At 40.7% G+C, this 23,149-nt stretch overlaps 1 long non-coding RNA gene across 1 annotated transcript in view; it reads right to left on the bottom strand.

Annotated features, from left to right (window-relative positions):
• LOC117248488 (uncharacterized) overlaps positions 1 to 23,149 on the bottom strand; it is a 115,512-nt gene that overhangs the window by 84,797 nt on the left and 7,566 nt on the right. The gene's annotated exons all lie outside the window — the stretch shown is intronic.

Genomic DNA, 23,149 nt, shown 5'->3' with positions numbered 1-23,149 from the left:
TAGTATGTAGAAAGAAAAGTAGATGACAGAGGGAGGAGAGCGCACAGAGAGAGACTGGAGAGAGAAAGAATGAAATGCATGGCTTGGCTGAGTCATCGGTAACCACCACTTCCTCCATGAGCTCTCTACTAATGAGTGGCCAACTTTCTGAGGCAAACACACACACACATACATACACACATGTACACACAAGAATCTCCTCCTTAAACTGCAATCTTTCCTCCTCTCTCAACTTCAAACTGCTCACACCATTCTCCCTTAGATATGGGTTGACTCTGTGTGTGTGTGAGTGAGTGAGTGAGTGAGTGAGTGAGTGAGTGAGTGAGTGAGTGAGTGAGTGAGAGAGAGAGAGAGCCTGAGAAGTCGACCCATGATCTGACCTTGCTGTGTGTGTCATGAGAAGAAGCACAGTCTGCTGCTACATTCAGAAATAAACAGCATCTCCCTTTTCCCAGAATTCCCAGAGGCATGGTTTTGTTACTAACTTTCCTTTCTCAAAAGGAGAGTTAGGAAATTCCGAAAGTGAATTCACAAAATCAACCTCATGTTTGAGCTTTAAAGTGAGACTATGTAACTTTTAAGGGGAAGAAATAAAACATATATTTGACAGATTAAAGACACAGTTTAATACACTCACGAGTTTTGGTGCTACAGAATGACTTGGTCTGGTATGACCAGCAGTTTGTCGCTAATGTTAGCTTACAATGCATAGATACTGATAACTGATATTACTGAGTAACTTCTCTGACTCTACACCTCTAGAAGCAAACGGAAATTATGCCTAACAACGACTTTACAGCTCATTAATTAACACATCATATCTTGCGTAGCGGCACGAAGCTGTAGTGGTTAGCAATGTCGCCTCTTTGCATCAGCGTGGGTTTTCTCCGGGTACTCGAGCTTCCTCCCACAGTCCAAAGACATGCAGATTAATTGGTGACTTTAAACTGGCTGTAGGTGTGAGCGTGAATGGTTGTCTGTCTGTATGTGTCAGCCCTGTGACAATCTGGCGACCTGTCCAGGGTGCACCCCGCCTCTCGCCCAATGTCAGCTCCCCGCAACCCCCAACAGGATAAGCGGTTACGGAAAATGAATGAATATCTTCTGTGTTTAATCTTAACATATTCTCATCCCAACTCGTCCAATACCAATGCTGTTAAGTGGCTGTACATGTCAAACTATGACGCCCTAGGTAGCCTCCTGTGTCAGTTTTGGATGCACAGGGACAAGGTGTCAAAATACATTTCCGTTTTCACAGGAAATGCACTGTTTTTGCTAGTTACATGCATACAGTCTTTTCAAAACAAACTGACAACATAGATAAAAAACTTCATTTTTAGGTTTAGACAACAAAAGCAGCTGCTAACATAATATAATGTCACATGACATATGTTACTAGCGTAGCATGTTACACAAACTAGCACACTACGTTGTAATTTAGCTTCACTGACGTTTAGTTTCACACAAGACACAAACAGTAGGCTCCAGGGTGAACATCTGTCTGACATATTCATCTTCCCTTCCGCCCACTGTATGCAGACTTTCTCGCTTTATATACTATGGTAGTTGCCCTCGGCACCAAAAATCGCTGCTGCCCAGTGTGTTTTATCCCACAGCTAAGGGTGCCTCTGTGTGCCGCTGTCTGCCGCCGAGGACCACTGACCAAGCATCAAGTTGGGAGTCAGCCCAGACTGTTAATCTGTACATCAACAGAAATTTATAAACAGTGTGTTGTTTTAATGTGGAGTTATGTGCTGAAACTATTTCTTGACAAACACCAGATTGTCTTCTGAGCACTTTCTCGGTCACTAGTGTAAATTTCAGTTTCGGTGTTGGCCCCTGTAAAGGCACTGTCATTGTGGCAGCTGTGCACAGTAATTTCAACAAGAAATAGCCTAGTTCTACAACATGTGCCCCCAAAACCACATTTTTTTATGTACTGTTAACCAACATGTTGATTAGCAAGCTCCCTTTATTGGCATATTTTTAAAATTCTGGTCAGAACCAGCTAGCTGTTTCCCCTTGCGGTAAGTCTTTATGCTAAGCTAAGTTAACCACTTCCTGATTTCAGCCCCGACTTTATCGCTCAAACACGAGGTAAGTATCAATTTTCTCATCTCAGAAGGCAAACAAAAATGTGAACGACCTTAACAAACAAAGCTCTTATTACCACACATCTTGGTACAGTAAGACACGTCTGAGCTTTGAGGAACAGTTATGAGATTTAGGGAGATTTGACACAGGCATACTTTGCCTCTAAATCACTTCTGCTGAAATCTGGCAAAGCATCCAAAAAAGGCCTTATGAGAGTGAAGCCACTGTACAGCTGCAGCGTAAAAGCCACATGGGACGGCAAAAGTGAAGCTCGGGCAGTGGTGCTGAGATCAAAACGGAATTAAGGCTAATAGTGAAAGTGCAGGTTTTCACAACCTTGAGGCACTTTGATGACCTAGGATGACTTTTGAATCATTGCAGATGGCGATATCTTTGATTCTCATTCTGAATCTACACCAGCTACACTGGTTTAGGCCACTGGGGGCTGTAATTTATTTTAATTCACTTGGGCTAAACTGGAAATGGTTTCATTTAATGAATCAAAGCAGTTGTAACATCTGCGCCCTCAGCCCGACCAGCACTTTCAGTGACATTTAGCAACTTGTCATCTTGCCCAAGGTGATGCATATTGGCACAACAGTAATGAGACGGATCAAGTGAAAACAAAATTACTCCATCATCCTGAGCATGTATCATCATGTTGTTTGTCTTCTTCTGAGATATTCAGAGCTCTTGTACAGTCAGATGATGCCGCACAGCCATGCATTATGATATAATTTGCAATGTTTCAGGACAAGTGTTAGCGCTGCAGAGAGGCGACCGACCTGAAATCATTCTCAATACCAAAAAGTGTGAATCCTGGATCTAGTTTGTCTACAGTCGCAGTATAAATCCGCCTGCCTCTGAGGTTATTGTGATACAAATTAATTCCTGCCCCAACCAGCTGAGTCTCCTATCCGGAGGAAATCATGGGAACTCAGAGCCAGCTTCGTAAAAACACACATCCTCCTCTGCAGTTCCCACGCTTTTCACAACACACATATATACACAAACCCTCATTATGTCCATAGACACACAAGCAAGTACAGACTTGGACATAATGTCTTGTGTACGTGCAGTCATACTGGCAGTGACAGAAATGGGGAACACACACAGATCATTGCAGCGGAAGCATCTGTAGTTCAGTCTGGTGACTTACATATACTGTATATTGGTGATGAACAGGATATGACAGCTCTGCAGTGTTACTGCTGCAAAGCAGGCTGAGTATGCCAGTTTCGGGTAAAAGGCCATCCAGCAGAAAGCCACTCTGCACCATCACCATATAGCCCCTTCACCCTTCAGCGACAGTACCCTAAAGAATACAGTAATCTGTGAATAAGGCTTGAACATAAGGGAATGATAGTGTATAGTGTGGCGCCGCATGTAAATAGAGGAACATGACAGGTCAGCAGCTCAATCAGACACTAATACTGGAACTAACATTGCATTTGATGAGCTACGTGGAAGTTTTCACAACACTGTCAGGTCCTTGATTTGCAAATGACACAAACAGAAACTGTCATAAGACTCTAAGACCAAGCTAGTTACTCTTTGAGGCTGTGCTCACAACAGTGCTTTAAGCTAAATGCTAACTCCAACATGCTAACATGCTGATTGTTGCACAGTAAAGGTGAGGCCAATGGTAGGGTCATTAGTTTAGTCATAAAGCAAAGTGCTGGACGAATTTAAGGTGGAGCTTAATGAAAGTCAGGACACCACTAAAGTCAGTCACATTCATCCTCTGATGGATGAATGGATCAATATTTTAGCAAGATGGACCAGCCCGTTCTCATTCCCATGTCATCATATACTGATGCTTTCACACACCCCCTTGGCATGTGATACCGCCGCCAAAGGCACCCTTTGGTGTATCTATGAGATGCGCTGGGCTTTCAACTAAATAAAATGTTAACCCACCTGCAGCGATATTTGACGCTGAGAGGAACTGACAAAGTTTAGGGAGTGAGAAATTCCACATAGGCCAAGAGGTCGGGCAGGTGAAAGGTCAAACACTGACTTTAACTCACGAGACCACAGTTTCAGTTCTGTGTGAAACCAAGTCAACTTTGTTTTAACTTATGTAGGTTAGTGACATACTTGAATCACTCACTTGGTCATGTCGCTCACTTATTTGAACCGCAAACATGTTTTTCTCATAACCGAAGTAGTTTTGTTGCCTAAACCTGACCAACGTGTTTCACCCAGAGGACAGCGGTGTGTCACATACAGACGCTACAGGATGCCGTACGCTTCAGTATGAGATGCTGAGGAGGCGTGACAAAGCGAACTGGGAATGAGAACTGTTTGAAAGGACAGACCGACACTGGCATCGATCAAGTCATGCCACTAGCATTACTTAAAATATTCAAAGTACATACATGCTATGTATAGAAGTCATTGAGTGTTACTTAATATGAAAAAGAAAAAATCATCTCAGTTTCTTCAATAGCTCAGAGGTCACGGGCAAAACCATGAACCCAGTGACTACCTACTTACAGTATTAAGTACGTAACCTTGACCTTTTATATGTAGTAAACAAATCACCACTGAGCTGATCATTATAAAACAACCCACAGCGTTGGGTATTTACTTGCGGCACAAAATGAGAAAAAGTGAAAGTACGACTTTGGAGAAATGCTGGCTCAGCAAAAGTACTCATTGTGGGAGGATTGTGGGAGATTGAGTCTACAGATGAGTCAAGGAGAACCATTACACGTAATATCAGAATGAATGGCACAGGGGTCTATCTTTAGTATCCGTGTGGGAATCAAACCGTCACACAGCCGTTGCCATGGGGTTATGTGCCCATGGTTAAGTAACTTAAAACATACTGGTTGAACGTCTTCAAAATAAGATTGTAGTCTACATTTATTTAACCTGAACTATTTAATTTACATGGGTAATATGCAGTAAAATTGAAAAGGTGTTGTGCTTTATAAAACTCCTGGTATTGTTTAAACAGCAGTTTATTGCAAACATGGATGTTCAGGTGCCAAAGATACAACGTACATACATGTGTGTATCCAGGTATGTAAGATTAAATAGATTACACAGTTGGATGACATTCATTAATGAATAAAAAAAGGAGGTGGAGGCTCCTAAACAGCCATAGTTACATAAAAAATAATCTTAAAAGCATGAAACAGGACTATATGATGCCAATTTTAGTCTTTGGTAAAATAATTCTCCAACTAAAGGTAATAACATACTTCAGATCGACCACTGAATATGTTCAATAACTAAAGCAGCTGCTAAACATATTAAAATATGTCTGCTTTGCATCAACAGTCAAAGTATCCTCTGATGGTCAAAAAAAATGAGACATTTCAAAAAGGACAAGAATTCAGCTGTTCTCTTTTTAGAAGCACTGAGCAGGATTTTCCTCCTTAAAATACCATATAATTACTTTTCCTACAAAGTCATTACTTATGGCTGGCATGTAGTCTGTCCGCATCTGTTTCTGCAGAGACCTGGGCTTCTGTCTGTATAACTGTGTTATTTCTGGATGTTCGGGGCATTTTATCTTCCTTTAGACACCGTTTGGCTGAACCTGCAGCGCCTCAAACCAACACCGCAGATTGTATCTTGTGAGAACACGATTTTTTTTTTTAGATGGCAATGTTCGAGCTGTTATGACTGACCTTGTGAGTTAAAGGGGAGGCACCTAAATTAGGAATTCTAATATGTTAACTCTATGGCCAATCTATGGCTGGTTCAATCAATATATGTGACTATGAGCTCGTCTCCCAGTGCCAGAGAAGTTAGTCTCAAACTTGTGATGTCATAGGGTATAAAGTCTGGAGCTTTTCTGGTGAACAGAATGTCTGTTTTCTATTTCAAAACCCAAATGAGCTTTACTCTGTTGTAGTGTCCTCAGTTTTGAAATAGAAAATGTACCCATATACTCAGAACATTCCCCTGGCTGCTCTCAGTGTCATGTATGACATCTTGCACAATGCATTGTTTATGGAGCAGCTCCACACTTGATACCCTATGACATCATAAGTTTGAGTTATAGCACTCCAGCTTTTGGATTTTGGTTATTTTTGGACTGTCTTGGACCATAGGAATAACATGTATGAATTCTGAAAATGTGCATAGCTCCCCTTTAAGGAGTAGTTAAATCAAAGGTTTGTAAGTAACACAGTGACACAAGCACGTTAATAATACAAACTTCTGGTGGTGAACCTCTACACTGTCCATCAACAGAAAAAAAACTCAACCCCAAGCAGGTGTCCGATACAAAAACACAACTGATTTACTGCAGGTGATGTCAGCTCCCTTTGCTAATCCCCTCATCCCTTAGTTACTGTTGGTATGCCTGTCAAGTCCTCCAAACTAGCGCAGCAAGTGTGCAGCTTACATTGTAATGGTGGTGGATTTACCATGCCAAATTTGTGGTAATTTTAAAAGCGATAGCGGCTTGAATTCAGACTGAAATTGACAAAATATGACCGTTTATTTTATTTTCTACATTAAATAACTAGGGATGCGTGATATTGGATTTTTTGCCGATATCCAATATGCAGATATGTAACAACTAATAAGGCCGATAATCGATACCGATAGATAAAACCACTTTTCTCCCCACCTAACTTTGTGATCGTCACGTCTCTTCTGTGGTAGAATTGTAACCTATTGTGTTATATGGGTAGATGATATCGTCTCATATAGATCGCAGGCCTCTAAATGGCATCGAATCGCATTGTTGTCCAAAGAATCGATTTATCGTATCTTGATGACGCTAGTGATTTACACCCATAGCAGATTACGCTAATAAGTCTTAGCCTTTAAAGTAATGCCATTACTCTTGTAGTAATCTTGCTAGTCAGCCATTATATTAGCAGCTTATGTTGGAGCAGACAAACAAACTGTTAATTCCATTCCTTACACTAATGCTCTTGTGTTTTTGGTTTTGAAAGGCAAATTAAAGAAGACATTAACCCCCTAACTCTCTAGATAGAGAACCAGCAGAACATTTATTCTGTATTATATGTATTTATTCTGCATTGATGTTCTATGTTTAAACTGTGCTTTAACTTGTGTTTTTATTCTATGTACATTTGTGAACACGTCAAAGACGAATTTCCATTGCTTCTTGTGAGGGACAATAAAGGTTTTTCTGATTTTGATTAACTTAAATATGACGTCTTTTACCTCCAGCAAGCAACTCCCCGCTCATAAACACCTAAACCAGCAGCTAAGCTGCATTGTTTTGCCTGGCTAATGGGAGAGAGGACTTCCTGTGATTAGTCATGAAACAATAGCCATTTTATTTCCAGTGAAAATCTTTTAAAAAATGCTCAGTTTCAGTCGCAGTGTACATTTGCGTCACGTCCTGCATCCTGCCTTCATTGCCTAAACCAGAGTATTTCCAGTAGTTGACATGCAACTCCAAAAAATGTCTGGACCTCCCACACTCCACACGCTCAAACTCGCTCCCCTCCCCCACTTCCTCTGTTGGAATAATTTTATATATTTTTTGCCAGTTTACTAATTGAGGTTTCATTTACTCAACATATCAGACATTTTCATCAAATGGTCAGAAATAAGAGGAAAATATATAGATTTCTGTCAAATAAATTACAACAGACTCATTACCTTTACTGTGCGCAGCCAGATCATGCTGTCATGCGTAGTCACCCCCCCAAAGGCCCATTCTGAGCCAGGAAAAACCCTGTACTGCACGACAGGCTTAAGTTATGACTCGACAAGCCAACAGTCAATTCAACCCAAGTAAAATCCAAGATGGCACATCATAATTTCTTCCTCACTCACGGATTGGAGCGCTGCTGTCTTTACTCCTACATTAGCATTGACTCATTTGGACACTCCCGTGTGCCTGAGTTGAGTAACCAGCAATTTCCTCCACCTCTTCACTCTGCAGGGTGTCCTGCTGACTCAGCAGGTGAGAGGGGTCCAACTGTTGACATCACTCTGGGTTACTTGCTAATGGGAAGAGTCAACAGGAGGGAGCTGTGTCACTTCCTTTAGCACCCCTTTTCCCACCCTAGGAACTTAATTTAACAAGACTGAACAAAATGCAGAGATTTCTTCCACATGGCACATTAAGTGGTGTTAATGTTATGTTGTTGGTTTACTAACAGCCAAGGTCCAATTAAAAATCTGGCTAAATATTGTTTCCTTTAACATGTTTGGTGTGAAAGATGTAGGCTACTCAACCAAATTAGCTTTAAGGCAAACTGCTGATTATCAGGCAGCTCCTTGTCATTGCAGTGTGTGCGGATGAACGAGTTTGGCTTCCCCAATGCGGCAAGCAGCCAGAGCCAAAAGTCTGCTGGATGATGCAAAAAGTGTCATCAAAGTCCAACGGCAAATTCATGGTAAGTTAAAGGCGGGGGAAGCCGACCACCATTCATCTGGCCACACTGCAATGACACAGAGCTGGCTGAAAATTGGCAAAGTTTTCCTTTCATAGCTTCATACTTGAAATGTTGAATATGGTAACACTGTTATCAGTCCAGGGGTCGTATTCACAAAGCTTCCTGGTGCTAAGAGTTGCTTCTAGTGACGAAATTCTTAGAAAATGATCAATTATAGAATTGTGACATTTTCTCAGAATTTCTCCTTAAAGTTACAATGTGTAATTTACGTGGTTGTTTATTAGCAAATATCAACTATTGCTTTCATAAAAATATATTTACTAAAGTGTAATGCAATTCACATACAAATGGAAGCTTTCTTATAGGCTTAGAATGATTTCTCTATATATACACACAGGAAGGGCGCGGTCTGCTGGAGGCTGCCTTCTTGCGTCGCCATATTTGAATACAGTGGCCGAAAGGGATATATGCGCTTCGCCTTTCGCGTTTACCTAGAACTTGCCGTCACTGGAGACAGAGAAGGTGAAGATCAATCCGGAGTGCTTCCGTGTGAACCTGCTTTGTACTTTTATGATTCTGTCGCACTTTAAATGGAGGACCACACATATGTTTTGCCCCGTAAGAGGGAAACCACGCCACCAAATAAAAAGATCAGATAAGCGAGGACGGGACAAAACACGAGTGAATATCGGCATTGCTTATTCCAGGTGGAAAGAACTCCTGAAGGAGAAGGATTTCACAAGAGATGTGGAGGTTGCCTGCTTTCTGCTAGACAGGTAATTCAATCTGATATTTTAAAATCTTTTTGGCTTCATGTTTGCAACTACTTTTCCCTCTCGTCTAAGTTCGAGTGACGGCTACGTTTACGTGCTAACGTTATCCTAGCCTTGGCTAACGTTATCCCAGAGCTACAGCTAAATGGTTAGCCTAGCCTACAGCCTAATCTGTTGATTCCTCTTGCGCTGCTGCGAAGGCTGCCACCCTCTCCTCCTCCTCTTCCCTCTGGGTAGCCGAGACACACCTCTTCGCCTGGCCGTTCCTGCACTGCCTCTACCCTCTCGCCCCCTTCCTCTCCCTGGTCTTTCACCTCTCCCTCTCCCTCCTCTCCCTGTGTACTGTGGAAGAACACTCTGGAAACGCATATATTATAATCGTACCAACCTATATTTGCCGCATTGTGCCGTGACTATCACATAAAACGTGTTATTTTAGCATTACTGTGCTAATGCTCATGTTACCAAAACAATTAGAAATAAAACACTCCTAACATATATCTCACAGATAACCTATATCTCACTGGTAAGCCATAACATATCGTAACATGGTGTAGATTCCTAAATAAATATTCACCTCGTCGCTAGATACTCCTGAAAAACTCGAAAAACTCTGCTGTCTGCGCAAGGCTTTTTGTCCTACGAGGCCACCGTCACTTACCCGACGGGAGGGGTGAGTGAGTGAGCGCGAGTGAGCGCTGCAATCTAGAATTTGACCGCTGATGTCACTGTTACTCACCATTTTTACACACTGAGGCTTTAAAGTTAAGACTAGGTCCTTGTAAAGATAAAAGTTATTCACAGAGTCTTAGCCCTTGAAAGAGCTCCTTAGGTGAAAAACTGTTAGGAGCAGGGAGGAGGACTTTTAAGAGGCTTAAGAGTTTCTTTATCGGAGGAGAAAATGGCAGAAAGACAAAAAGGTAGGAGAAATATTCTCCAAACGCCGTGTGTGGTTGATGTCATTACGGATATGCACACATTTCACACCCAACACCAGAAATAAAATGATCACAACACTAAGATACTTGAAAAACTGGAAAAACCCAACAGTGCAGCAGTGATGACTTGGGTCTATCTCAACCTTCCATCAGCAAAGTGATCACACTAACAATGACAAAACTTTCAGTCAGCAGATTTCATTTCCTCTGGGTGTCCACACTTTGTAGGCTCACAGAAGGGCGTGTCTGTGACAACCACTCACATCTGTTAATAGTATGCATCACACCTAGCAACGGGGTCAACCAAACCTCCACACTAAGGTAAAAGTTTCTGTCTCTTCCTCACTCAGAGTTGCTCTGAAACTTTTCCTAAAACACATGCTAGGACCCCTTACTGAAAAAAATGTAGGCTAAGTTAGGAGCTCTCTGAGAGGATTTTCAGAATGATTGTGAATATGGCCACAGGGCTATAATATAACGTACTGTGTCACGGTTATAATCTAGCCTATTAGTATACTATATCCTGTGGAATAGAACAAAAACAAGAACCTGTCAGTCAAAACTGACTCGACATACTAAACAAAACATACAAATTGTTAACTTTGATGTGTTTAACTTCCTGAACTGTAATTTTGGTGACAAACACAATATCACCTTATGCAACAAGCTAATCACTAGTGCCAAAGCACTTTATTTGAGTCTGGTTCTTAAAGCAACAAAATGTTGGAGATGTTTTATGTGTAAAAGACACTTTATTTCAGCAGAAGCTTTCCATCAGTCTGTCTCTCCACCTCCTCAAAACAACACTTCCACCTCTGTCCTCTAAACTATGAATTTACCATTACTGGTTGCTGTGGTGACGTAAAGTGGAACAATTTGTCTGGTGATGTTTCACCATGGAAACACTGCTGGGCAGGAGGACTCAGAGAAGAAGGGAATGGTGCAGCACCCACACACCTACTTACTGTATTTCTCTTCTTCTGTAAATGTCACAGTATATTTATCCACCAGGCACGTGTACAGGGACGGACAAAATAACAGAAACACCCGATAGTCCTGCAGTAAAAAGCAGTGTTAGTGAAAAGATTTTGATTTGTTTTGTTTGTTCTACATCCATTGCCAACACTTTTATTTAACATTTTAAAATGACTGCTTTCTACAGTATGTGCACATGGCAAGATGAGGTTAGGATTAGACAAAAGGAAAGATCATGGTCATAGCTATTAAAGAATGTAATTTACATAAACTGCAGAGTATTGTTCAAGACCAACAAACAGCAAAAAAAAGCTTGTCATTTAGATTTAGGCTCCAAACATGAGTGTTTTGTGGCGACCCATCACTGTTTTCCCTGTGGATTTTCAGGCACGAAAAGTAGTTACCACGAAGATATCACTGCTTTCCTGCTGGGATTGTGCCCCTTTAACTTGGCATCATATTTTCAGACAAAAGAGATTTTATTTTCCTAACCAAGTGGTTTCTGTGCCTAAACCTAACCAGACATTAACCGCTGCACTGTTGAAACATAAAGTTTCAACATATCCACAGCATAATAATGTGCAAATGTAATATATCTGTGGTTTGCTGAAATTTAAAATGCCAACATTTTTGATGTTGGTAATTAAGTCGCTTGAGGCCAGAATGCATTTGAAACAAACTAGTTTGTATGACGTACTTCCTGCTCTGGTTACTAAAAAGGACACAGAGCTGTGCAATAATAAATAATGTTGCAGTATTTGTTACTGCCTCAGCCATGCTGCAGTTTAGGCAGCAGCTACTGTAAAACACTGCAACAGTTACAGTTAGGCACCTACACAAGTGAGTCATATGAAGATGAATAAGATGCATGGGTCAGCTTTGGTAGAAATCTAACGTCATCATCTTTGTAGGTGAGTTTACAAAGCAAAAATAGGCCAAACAGAGCGACACAAAGGCTGAGCAGTTGCTGTCTCACTGGCTCCTGCATCAGCCGCAAAATCTGCAAATAACATGTAATGTAAATAAAGTGGAATCCTCCTGGAGACACCAAACATACTGTAGGAAAACTGCATTATCAAAGAGGAACGCAGGCCACACAGCAACACTAACATAATATTAAACAGGATATTTACTTAGCAGCACAAACCTGCTGCCAGCTTCCAAAATGACAATCAAAACAGTCTAATGACTTCAGGCATAAAATACACTGTAATGTTTATTCTATTTTCACTGCCCCTGCAAAATTAATTCCCTGCCTCACGTCCCTCATCTTTCCTCCCACATCCCCTCCGTCTCCCCCAGTCCAGTCTGGGTCTAGGTCATGAGTCAGAGGGAGCAAAGGATCTGACTCACCTCTTTTTGAGTCTAAACACTATTAGTTTCCAGGTGGCACACTGAGACACTATTGTGTTTCTGATTAGCTGACCGAGACACGAGGACAGACATCAGGGGGGAAATGAGTGAGGGAGTTTTCCCCCTCAGAAAAAGTGGGTTATCCTGTGTCGGCGTGGAGCTGCCAATGTCTGCATCTTATCAAAGTGGGAGGTATTTGTGTGTATTCCCAGATTTGTGTGTGTGGTCCTGTGGGTTGAGTGTGTGTGACAGAAAGAGAGAAAATGTGTATGTGTCTCCACGATGATTAATGCCTGAGTGAGACCACCAGGGCAGCTGCTGCAGGTGGGATATCTTTGTCTCCGCCGAGGGTCTAATAGTGACTCATCCTCATTGAAACTTAAAAGCGACGCGCTAATCTGATGTACTAGATCAGTGTCATTCCCCATAGACATTCAACTGGGAAGAAACCACACATGACTGAAACATGTAAATACTCCGTTCTTAGTCAGTGCTCTAATCAAGTAATTGTTGCTCTAATTTACACTTTAAGTAGTTTTACAAGAAAAAAAACATCAAACTTTTAACGTGTCTCAAATGTGAGAAGTTTTATATTAAGATAAATCAAATATCTTTGATTTCTGGACTGTAGGTTGGACAATACAAGATGTTTGATGATGTCACTTTGGGTTTTTTTTTTAAAGAGTTTTCTGATGCTTTATGCAGTAAATGATTAATCGATTAATCTACACAATAATCTGCAGAATAATTGATAATAAAATAGAGTCCCAGTTTAAACACACAATTTCATAAATCATCAAGAACAACAATTAAATTGTGCACACGTATCAACGCACCCCTATTTATTAGAAACTATAAGTTTTTTATCTCAATGTGATTCAGTTCCTTTCCTGCTCTACGCTTTTGCATTTTCCACTTCTGAACTGCATTTTGCAAGGTGTCATCTGCATTCCACTCAAACATCAGACTGTAAGCCACCACCGGGACGCCGTCTCTTCACATTAATATTGATGAACACAACACGGGCAGATGAGACCGGAGGAGGCGTCTGATTTCCACTTTCTGATTGGAAACAACTGAAAGCCAAAGTTTCCAGGTCAGTCTGTGGTGTCTGACTTTCACATGTTGCTCTCCAAAATAAAACTTTCAGTCGGGCCGTGTTTGTCAGTCAGAAACCAGTCAAACCAAATACAGACTCCTGTGCCTGCTGTTTGTGCGGAAAATCAAAACTGAAAAACCTCCTCTTTCGTACTGTTAGTAATAAACACTTGTGCTTTTAGTTTAAAACATCCAGAGTGATGTGAAACAGCAGGAAATAAGCAAATATCATGCTAAAATTGATTTAATTTACTGTGTCTGCACAACATTGGGAAGCCAATTATTGGTATCTTGAGCCAGAGAAGACTTAAGAACAAAATCTGGTCACATTTAAAAACATAGTAGGTGATTTTGTTGTATGTAGTGCCCAATTATGCCCCCAAATCCTGCACTTCATCCAAGGTCACTGCTAAAACTTAAAGCTTGACTTTCACATATAAATGAATGGCCACTGCATTCAAGTTCATACCAAACAAGTTGACTGTTTGAAACCTGATTTATTTTAAATACATCAGAAGAAGGCCTTGAGCAACAAAAGAAGAAATGACCCCGAAAACTAACAAGAAATTAGTCAAAGGAGAACATTTAAAAAAGAAAATTAGTAAAAAAAAAACAAAACAAAAATAACCTAGACCTGAACATGACTTCAAGAGTGCTAATTAATATTGATTAATTATTATTAAATAATAATTATTATAAATATAGTATTTCTGTAGCTTGTTTCTTTTCCCTAAGGTTTTAAAAATAATTCTAAATTCTAAATGAAAAGTGTTTGGTTTTTTTGGCAATTTGTGGGACATTTCTTACCAAGTTGCTCATTGTCTTTTTTTCCATGTTTTTGACCAAAATTTTTAAATACTTGCAAGAGGCGTCTGAAAGCAGCACAAGAAAAGTGATGTCACTCCAGGTTTCAAATGGTTAACACAGTGCTGATGAAGCCTATCGCCCCCTGGAAAAGCTCTCTGTGTTTTGCAGTTCACCACAGTGTGGTGTTGGGTGTCTGCTGATACACCACAAGTTATGCATTTTATGTCAACCTACCTGAATGACTACAGTGATGGAGCAGCAGTTTGGAGTATGGTGGAAGCTACAGCGGAAAATCCTAAGAAGCATCCAAGAAAAGTTCCTGCAGGTAATGTTCCAAGAAAAAATGAAAAACATGGCATTCAGATGGAGGATTAAAGTAAAAAGACTTTTGCTAAATGCAAAGAAAATTACATGTTCTGACAAATCCTATGACACACAGACTGCATGATTAAGAAAATATTTAGGATTGATAAACCTCTAAATGGTGATTTGGTGATTTGGTAGTGAGGCCTCTGCTCCTCAGAGCTGATCTCATCTAATTAGTGGCACCTGACTGATTCATCACACCTGTAGGACTCTGCCTGTATCTGTATCTGCTCTGTGAAGCACTCAAGAACTGAAATGTTTGCTACTGTTTTTGTTCTTTTCTTCTTCTTATTTTTTGCACTTTGAGCACTCTTATTTTTACTCACGGATGTCCTAAATGAACTGACTTTTTTTTTTTGCATTCATCTCAGCCTGTGAACCTTTTTTGTAGCTGTCCGGCTCAGTTGCATTGGTGTGCTGGTATCTCCTCTGCCGTCCTTTCTTAATATACCTCTAAATCCACATCGGTTTGTACTGAGATTAGGAGGCCATTTACACGTGGCCAGCTATTTTCATAAACGGACATTTCACCGTCTCTGTTTTCAAAAAGATCTTCGTTTACACTTACCCATGTATATATACACACAAGAGCATGCCAAACCTGTAGGTGGCAGTGTAACGAGAAGCTCAAGCCTTCCATGTATCCACTGTCACCATAGCAACATAGGTCGCAATTTTGACACAGGCGCAAGTTCCGGCGCATGCTGTGACGTCGGCTGCCTATAACTCCGTTTATCTCTGTTTATCTCAGTTTACATGCAAACGCGCAAACGGAGTTTTCCAAAATCTCCACTCTGGCCGGAGTTTTTAGAAAGACTCGTTTTCAGAGGAGAAATCTCCGTTTGCGTGTAAACGAAGGACACAAACGAAGGAAGATGTCTCCGTTTATCAAAATCACCGTGTACGTGTAAACGGCCCCTAGATTCCAGCTATGAACGTAGGTACAGTTACATTCCTTGAATAGCTTTGTTTGTTGCACATATCTCAGTTTTACAAAAAAAATGGTTGGATGACGAGACCCCATTATGCCCCACATCACAATGTGGTATGTAAAACTTGAGCCCATCTTGCCATTGGAGAGGTTACTGCATCTGTTGAGAGGAACTCTGGAGGTTTTTGGAAGAGACTGGGCCCCAGTATCAATATACTTAAAAGAGGAGTGTTCAAGAGTCATAAGGATGGGGGTATCAAATATAACAGAATAAGTATATAAAAGACAACACTTTGTAAATTCTACTGGTTGTAATTACTCTCACTGCCAGAGGGGGGAGACAAATGCACAGCCCTCCAGCCAGTGTTGTAAAAGCGATCCACCCAAAATGTTTCCTTTCACGTATTAAATGCTCAACATTTGTAGGTTTCAAGGGTGGGTGTGAACAGTTAGTATTTTTGCCTTAAATTGACAACAGCAACTGTACTCTTAAATGTGGGCGGGGTTGTTGTCACTCACTGCTCCGTCCAACACTCACTGTATTTTCTCGTTACCGGTGACACAGTCCATAAGAACTTCTAACATGACTTATACACAACAGTCCTGATGCTAAGTATGTTTCACCAAAAAATTGCCATGATTTGAAACATTCTGGCCAAAGGAGCAGCTGCTCTAGAAACGGCACTGTTGCTCAGTCCAACAATTTGGTCCAGATTGAATACCTAAACAATTACTGCATGGATTGCCCTGAATTCTGGTACAGCGATTGCCAAGTTTCCCCTCTATTACTGCCATGAGGTTCACATTTCTGGCTTTTAGCAAAATGATCAACAAATGTTGGATGGTGGTGCAATAGTTAGCATTGTCACCTCACAGCTCTTCTGTGTTTGCATGTTCTCCCCGTGTCAGCGTGGGTTTCCTCCAGGTACTCCAGCTTCCTCCCACAGTTCAAAGACATGCAGGTTAATTGGTGACTCGAAATTGTCCGTAGGTGTGAATGTGAGTGTGAATGGTTGTCTGTCTCTATGTGTCAGCCCTGTGATAGTCTGGCACTGCCCCGTGTACCCCGCCTCTCACCCAATGTCAGCTGGGATAGGCTCCAGCCCCTGTGCAAGCCCTATTACGATAAGTGGTGACAGGACATGAATGAAAGAATGCTGGATGAAATGTCAAAATGTGTTCACAGCCATGTTCCCCCAAGGATGAACTGGAATAATTTGGTGATCCCCACTGAGTGTCAAATTCAAATTTTCATTCACATCTAAATAATTATTCTGCTGTGCTACTTAGCATATGTTAGCATGCTAACACACTAAACTAAGACCATGGAGATGTGAAATGCAACAAACAGTGGGTTGATACTGATTTCCACTGGAATATTCCTTTAGGAGTAAACACTAACATCCTGAGTAGTGGCCTGAAACTATGCAGCTGCATCTCTGTCCCATTAACACCAGAAAACTTCAGCTGCAGTTCAATCAATATTTACTATAAGTGGATACACACACACACACACACACACACACACACACACACACACACACACACACACACACACTGAATTAGCCTAATGCATTGCTACAGCTGAGCTGAGCTCATCCACTGTGTGAACCAAAACCTGACTGCTTCTCACTGCTCTCCCCCATTGTTGCCTTTAAGAACACCGATCAATACCGCCAGCTGACACCCGCCAACCAATCAATACCACCCATTCCTCGGGGGGCAGGGTTTCAAACGTTCACCCTCTGGAAACGACAGGGGTTGAAAGAATCCAGTGATGGTGTGCTGGAGGGCACAAACACACTGAGCCTCAATTCCAGCACACAGATGGATGATGGAGCAGCTCAGGGGATGATGTGGAAAACACCGCCCTCTGCTGGCAACGACCAGGAATCACACTAAAGTTTGTCTCCAGCTTAGTGAGCATTCAATCTCCTAAGACTTTTTAGTAGTATATAGAGTAACTAAACACCTCCTAACACTTATCTAAACAATAACTTTTTGTGCATACATTTATTTATTTTGTATTTTTTCCTGCTGACTTCAGTACAGCATGAATATAACTGCATCTTAGGTGGCTTAAAGTGCATTTCTGTGCAGGTTAGGGTTGCCATGTAGCAAGAGTTCAGTTTTTTAATGAACTTTCATAGTTTATTTTTCACTCTGTTAATGTTGCATCCTGCATAAAAAAAATAATATTTTTTTAAATTATGAAAATGTATCTAACTGCAGCTGAGCCACAGTCGAGGACATGCAGTGATTCAGTTTCTTGCTTGAGGATATTTACAAGATTATATTCATACTTTCCTGGGTTAAGATTTAAACCTGAAGACTACAAATATTATAAATGAGACAAGTAAAATCCGACATAAATTAAATTAAGTTAGATTTGATTTTTTAAAAAAACATCTGGAGAAATAAATATTGTGGTTTACATTAATAAAAGCTTTTTTTAAGAGAAGTTTAAGGAGTCATTTAAAGGTTGAAAGGTGGTTTCAAATTCAGCAGTTTCTAAACTCTAACAGCAGGTGGAGGCAGAGTTGTCCTGTAAGCAGACTCACCCTGGGTGGTGCAGTGCAGGGCTGCAACCAATGATTATTTTTATCACTAATAAATGATCCAATCATTTTCTTTATTAAACTGATCAACTGTTTAGCCAATAAGATGTCAGAAAATGGCAAAAAACCAAAAGCCCATAACAAGTTTATTTCCATTTTAAGCATTTAAACAGCATGTTGTACTTGATAACCATTTTAAATCCTACAGATATATAAATCTATTTTGATATCATCATATTATCCTGCTGTGTCTTTGCTTTGCTGCCGCAGCTCACTACAGGTTGCAGAATTATTTTACCTTCATTATCTGTAGTTTCTGTGCTTTTCCACTAGGTGGCGGTATAAGCCTGTGAAAAGCAGGAGGTGGTGACACTGGCTCCACATTCATTTCCAAAGTAAAATTAGATGTATTAAATATTGTGCTTAATATTTTTTTAAGGAGATAAGGATGTTTTTTTTTGTTTTTTTTACCATTTAGCTTTTTTAAACCTTAAAACTGATTACGTGTCAGAAACTGAACATTCAGGTCAGATTCTTTGTTCGTCTCTTCTGTCACAATAATATTATTTCAGCTCTGTTTTTAAGAGGTTTTTTATGAGAATTGCATGATCAAATGTTGCAGTACCTCAAGACACATATTTGTTGTTGGTTTATTTGTTGTGTTCATTGTGGTGTGCTGTGGCTTTGACCTTTGACCTCCTCTGTCACTGTGTGTGCTCACAGGAAGTCACTGTAGCATCAGCTCAATTAAACAAAGGCAGATATGTAAATGCATGTGGGGCAAAAACCATTTTGCATGAAAAGATAAGCAATCGACACGTGATAACTTTTTTTTTTTTCTTTCTGAACAGAGTTTCAGGCTCCTCCACCACTTCCTCTGCTGTGAAGCCACTGGGTGCAGGTCTTTACTGGAAACCAGTAGCTCTGACTAAAAACCCCACTGTACTGGTGTGTCGTGCATTTGTGGCAGCCGTTAAGTTAGTTATAGCCTGCACTGTGAGACAGTTAACCCCTCAGTGGTGTCTGCATGAGAACTGTCACACACTGTCCATCCACCCAGGTGCACCCTGTGACAACATCTTACTGGAAACCAGAAGCTTTAACTGTAGATCAGTGTAGTCGTGCAACAAAACCTGCCCACAAAAACATTTGTGTATTATGGGTGTGTGAATTGTTATTGCTGCAATTCTCTGACAATTCAGGAAGAGGATTTGTTTCAAAGTTCAAGTACTGATAAACAAGTGTCGCCTATTAAGATATGAACAGGAATCCTGTCACATGAAGTCACTGCAGCTTCGCTGACTGAGCTGAAAGTGAGAAGGGACCAGTTCCTGAGGGTCTCACTGTCCAACTATTGTCTCTCTGCAGAGTCCAGGCCACCACAGACACAGAACAACTCTGCAACAAAAGCTGCAAAACTGCAGCCTTTGAACAGTTTACCAATATTACTCATCCTTTTTTTTGGGATGATAATATGCTATAAGATGCAAATATCAAATATCAAATTAGACACTGTATTCAACTTCCTTCTGCTTTCTCTGCCAGACTCCAGTGCAGCTTTAAAAAGGTCCAGTGTGCAGGATTTAGATATATATTGGCAGAAATGGAATATTATACGTATGTTTTCATTCATGTCTAAAAACAGGAGCTGTTGAGTTTTTGTTTTGTTGGAATGAGCCATTTTTATCTATGGAGGCCGTCATGTTGCACTGCCATGTTTCTACAGTAGCCCAGAATGGACAAACCAAACACTGGCTCTAGATAGGGCCTGTGGCCATTCGAGTTTTTGCGTGGGCCACCATAGTTAGCAGGCCCTCTGGGACATGCCAAACACTGTCCGAAAAACACTGACTTTTAACGTGAAACTGCTTTATTAAATATTTTTACAGGTTTTAATCACCTGGTCTGATTCTTTTGGAGAAGATAATTCGGCTCCCAGTAAAACCCTCCTAAACTAGGGATGCACGATAGCATTGATACGATACGATACAATACAATATACTTTATTGTCCCATAGGGAAATTTGTCTTGGACTCATACACGCTGCATACAATAAAAACACAGACAAACAGTACAGTAAACATAACAACAAATAGCACATACCCCCTCCCCAGTGCAATACAGTAGGCTATACTGTAGTCCGCATCGTCCAAAATTGACTTTAAAATGGAATATTAGAATTGGCCAACATGCTAATAATATCAGTAAGTCATCCGTATCAGTCAATCAGAATCAGCCAACATGCTTTTTCTTATATTTCACAATGAATAAATATCACATACACTGAAAGGTATTGTATTTCATGTCTCCATCTGCTGGTGGGCCATCATGATAAGAGTACGCATGCATAATGTGATGTTAATTCCACTGCAGAGGAGACTTGATGATCGCTAAAATTAGGTCGGGAAAAAGTGGATGTATCAATATCGGTTATCTGTCAAATGACTCGTTACATATTGGCATATTGGATATCGGCAAAAAATCCAGTATGGATTACTGGTTTTAATCACCTGTTTCATTTGTTTTGGAGAGGAAGAGACCTCTGTGGATAATTCGGCTCCCACTTAAAATGTCCTGAACAATGGTCACTGTGGGATTCTGGAATAAGTCTAAGCTGGTTGAATTCTGCAATCCTCACCGCTAGGTGCCACAAAATCCTACAGAAGGAACAAGAACATGAAATTATCTTATCTAAAAGTTAGGTTCTTGTATGTTTGTTTGCGTACTGTTTATTCCTCTAAACATTTCACCTTTTCTGGCACTAGTTAACAAGAACAGCTGTGATCTCAGCACAGCTCAGGCCCACATTCCTTCTGTACCACATGAGCAAATATAGCATCTGGAATAAATTACTAACAAAATCACATGAGCTGATTTCTTGTTCTCTGTGCCGCCAAACCTGAAACTCTCTGAGACATCTTTCTAAGAAACAGTCAGGAATGAAAACACCTCTTTCAGCCCTCCTTGGTGGAGCTGCAGTAACACACAGCGATAAGACAGCCACCCACATACACTACATGTTCCCTAGGTTATCAGCTGATAAGATTTTAGAGCATATACAATGAAATACAGTGTGATAAGATGGAACGCTGCTGACAGGCTAGGCTGATCAGGTTGTCTCTAAACTCACTGTATTTTCACTTTGCCTCCAGAATAAAAGGATAAAAAGGTTACAGCTGGCCACAGGAGCGACAGGTATGCACACATGCTGCACCCACTCACTCATACAGTGTGCACAAACAGCCTCATAAAATTCATACAAATAAGCCTAAACACTCCCATGCACAGGTCGATGCACATATATTCTTCTACACGCCTTCACACACTTATGCAATACCTTCACTGAACCCATGCTCTCGTCATGTGAAAAATGCAAGAAACAAATTTTGTGGTTTTAACCTCAGTAGACTGATCTTGTTTCCCACCAATCCTCTGGCTTTAAGAAAGCGCTCAAACCCTATTGGTTAATCTGAAATATGAAACACAACGCCTGCTGAGCTACAAACAAGGCTGCTGTTATTAGTTCCTGAAAAGTTTAGATACAAGAGATAAGAGGGTTTTAATGCCAGGCAGGGGTATTATGTCAAATTTGATGCTCGGCAGTGACAGAAGAGGAAGTGCTACTGTCTCTGTGCTGTGACGCATGTGTTCGCGTTAACATACACTGTGGTCATGCACAATGCACACTAACAATTCTTGTGAAAGCTCCAATTCAGACGAAAGAAGCCTGCCAAACAACACTTATGGCAGTGTCACACTGGAGCATCTGGAGGGTCCAAAAAGGATCTGAGAGCTTTATGGTGCTTATAATTTACAGTGAAAGCTGCCATTATATGCTGGTGTGCAGTATCTTTAAATGCAACTGCTTCATGTCAAATGTTAGAATACACATACACACACACACACACACACACACACACACACACTTTGGATTCACAGCTACCTTGAGTTTAATTAGCAACGGTTCAACCTGTACTTATTCAAAACATTGCTAATGAATTCAATGTAAGCTATGATTCCAGTCTGCAGGTGGTCCTTGGATACTAAAGATGAAGCTAGAACTGAGACAATATTAGCTTAATAACTGGAAACAGAGGGAAAAAGCTGGCCTAGCTTGCACTCACTGAAGCTAAAAAATACACCTTCCAGCACCTCTAAAGCTCATTAATTAACATACTGTGTTTTGTTGTTATGTGCTGTAACAATTTCCTGACAAATTTCATCTGAGTGCAGTGACTTCCTGGAGTCTCTGAGTGACTGGCAAACCTCATGGTAACTTGATGTTAAGAAAGCAAGACTAGTTGTTTCCCCCTGCCTCCAGTTTTTATGCTAAGCTAGGCTAACTGCCTCCTGACTCTAGCTCCATACTTGGGATTCTCTATTATATGGGCACATCATCTGCATCTGCCGATATTGGTTTTAAAATGAAATATCCAAAGTGGCCAACATACTGGTAATATTGGTACGTCATCGGTATCAGCCAATATCAACTTTAAAATGAAGAGACTTGATGATCACTAAAATTGGGTGAGGAAAAAAGCGGATATATCAATATCAGTATCGGTTGTCGGTCAAATGAGTCGTTACGTATTGGCAAAAAAATCCAATATCGTGCATCCCTACCCCATACTTAACGCACAGACATAAGAGTGGTATCTATCATCTAATCCAACTCTCAGCAAGACAGCCAATAATCCATCTTGGTCTCACTCCCATAGCGTCAAAATGCACCACTTGGGCAGTTCGTCAAACTGTTCAGCATCTATGTGACTCAACTCAAATGTAATCCCATCCACGTCATTATTAGACACTCAGAGCAAATGACATGGTTTAAAGGGCATGAAAGTCCAACAACCACCAGACTTTGACCCAGGAGAGCGGTGTTCCAGACCAACAACCAATAACACTG

The sequence above is a fragment of the Epinephelus lanceolatus genome, chromosome 17 (genome assembly GCF_041903045.1).
Source record: "Epinephelus lanceolatus isolate andai-2023 chromosome 17, ASM4190304v1, whole genome shotgun sequence".
NCBI classification, from domain to species: Eukaryota; Metazoa; Chordata; class Actinopteri; order Perciformes; family Serranidae; genus Epinephelus; species Epinephelus lanceolatus.
The sequence above is the reverse complement of the archived record's forward strand: the minus strand, read 5'-3'. Positions and strand labels throughout refer to the sequence as shown.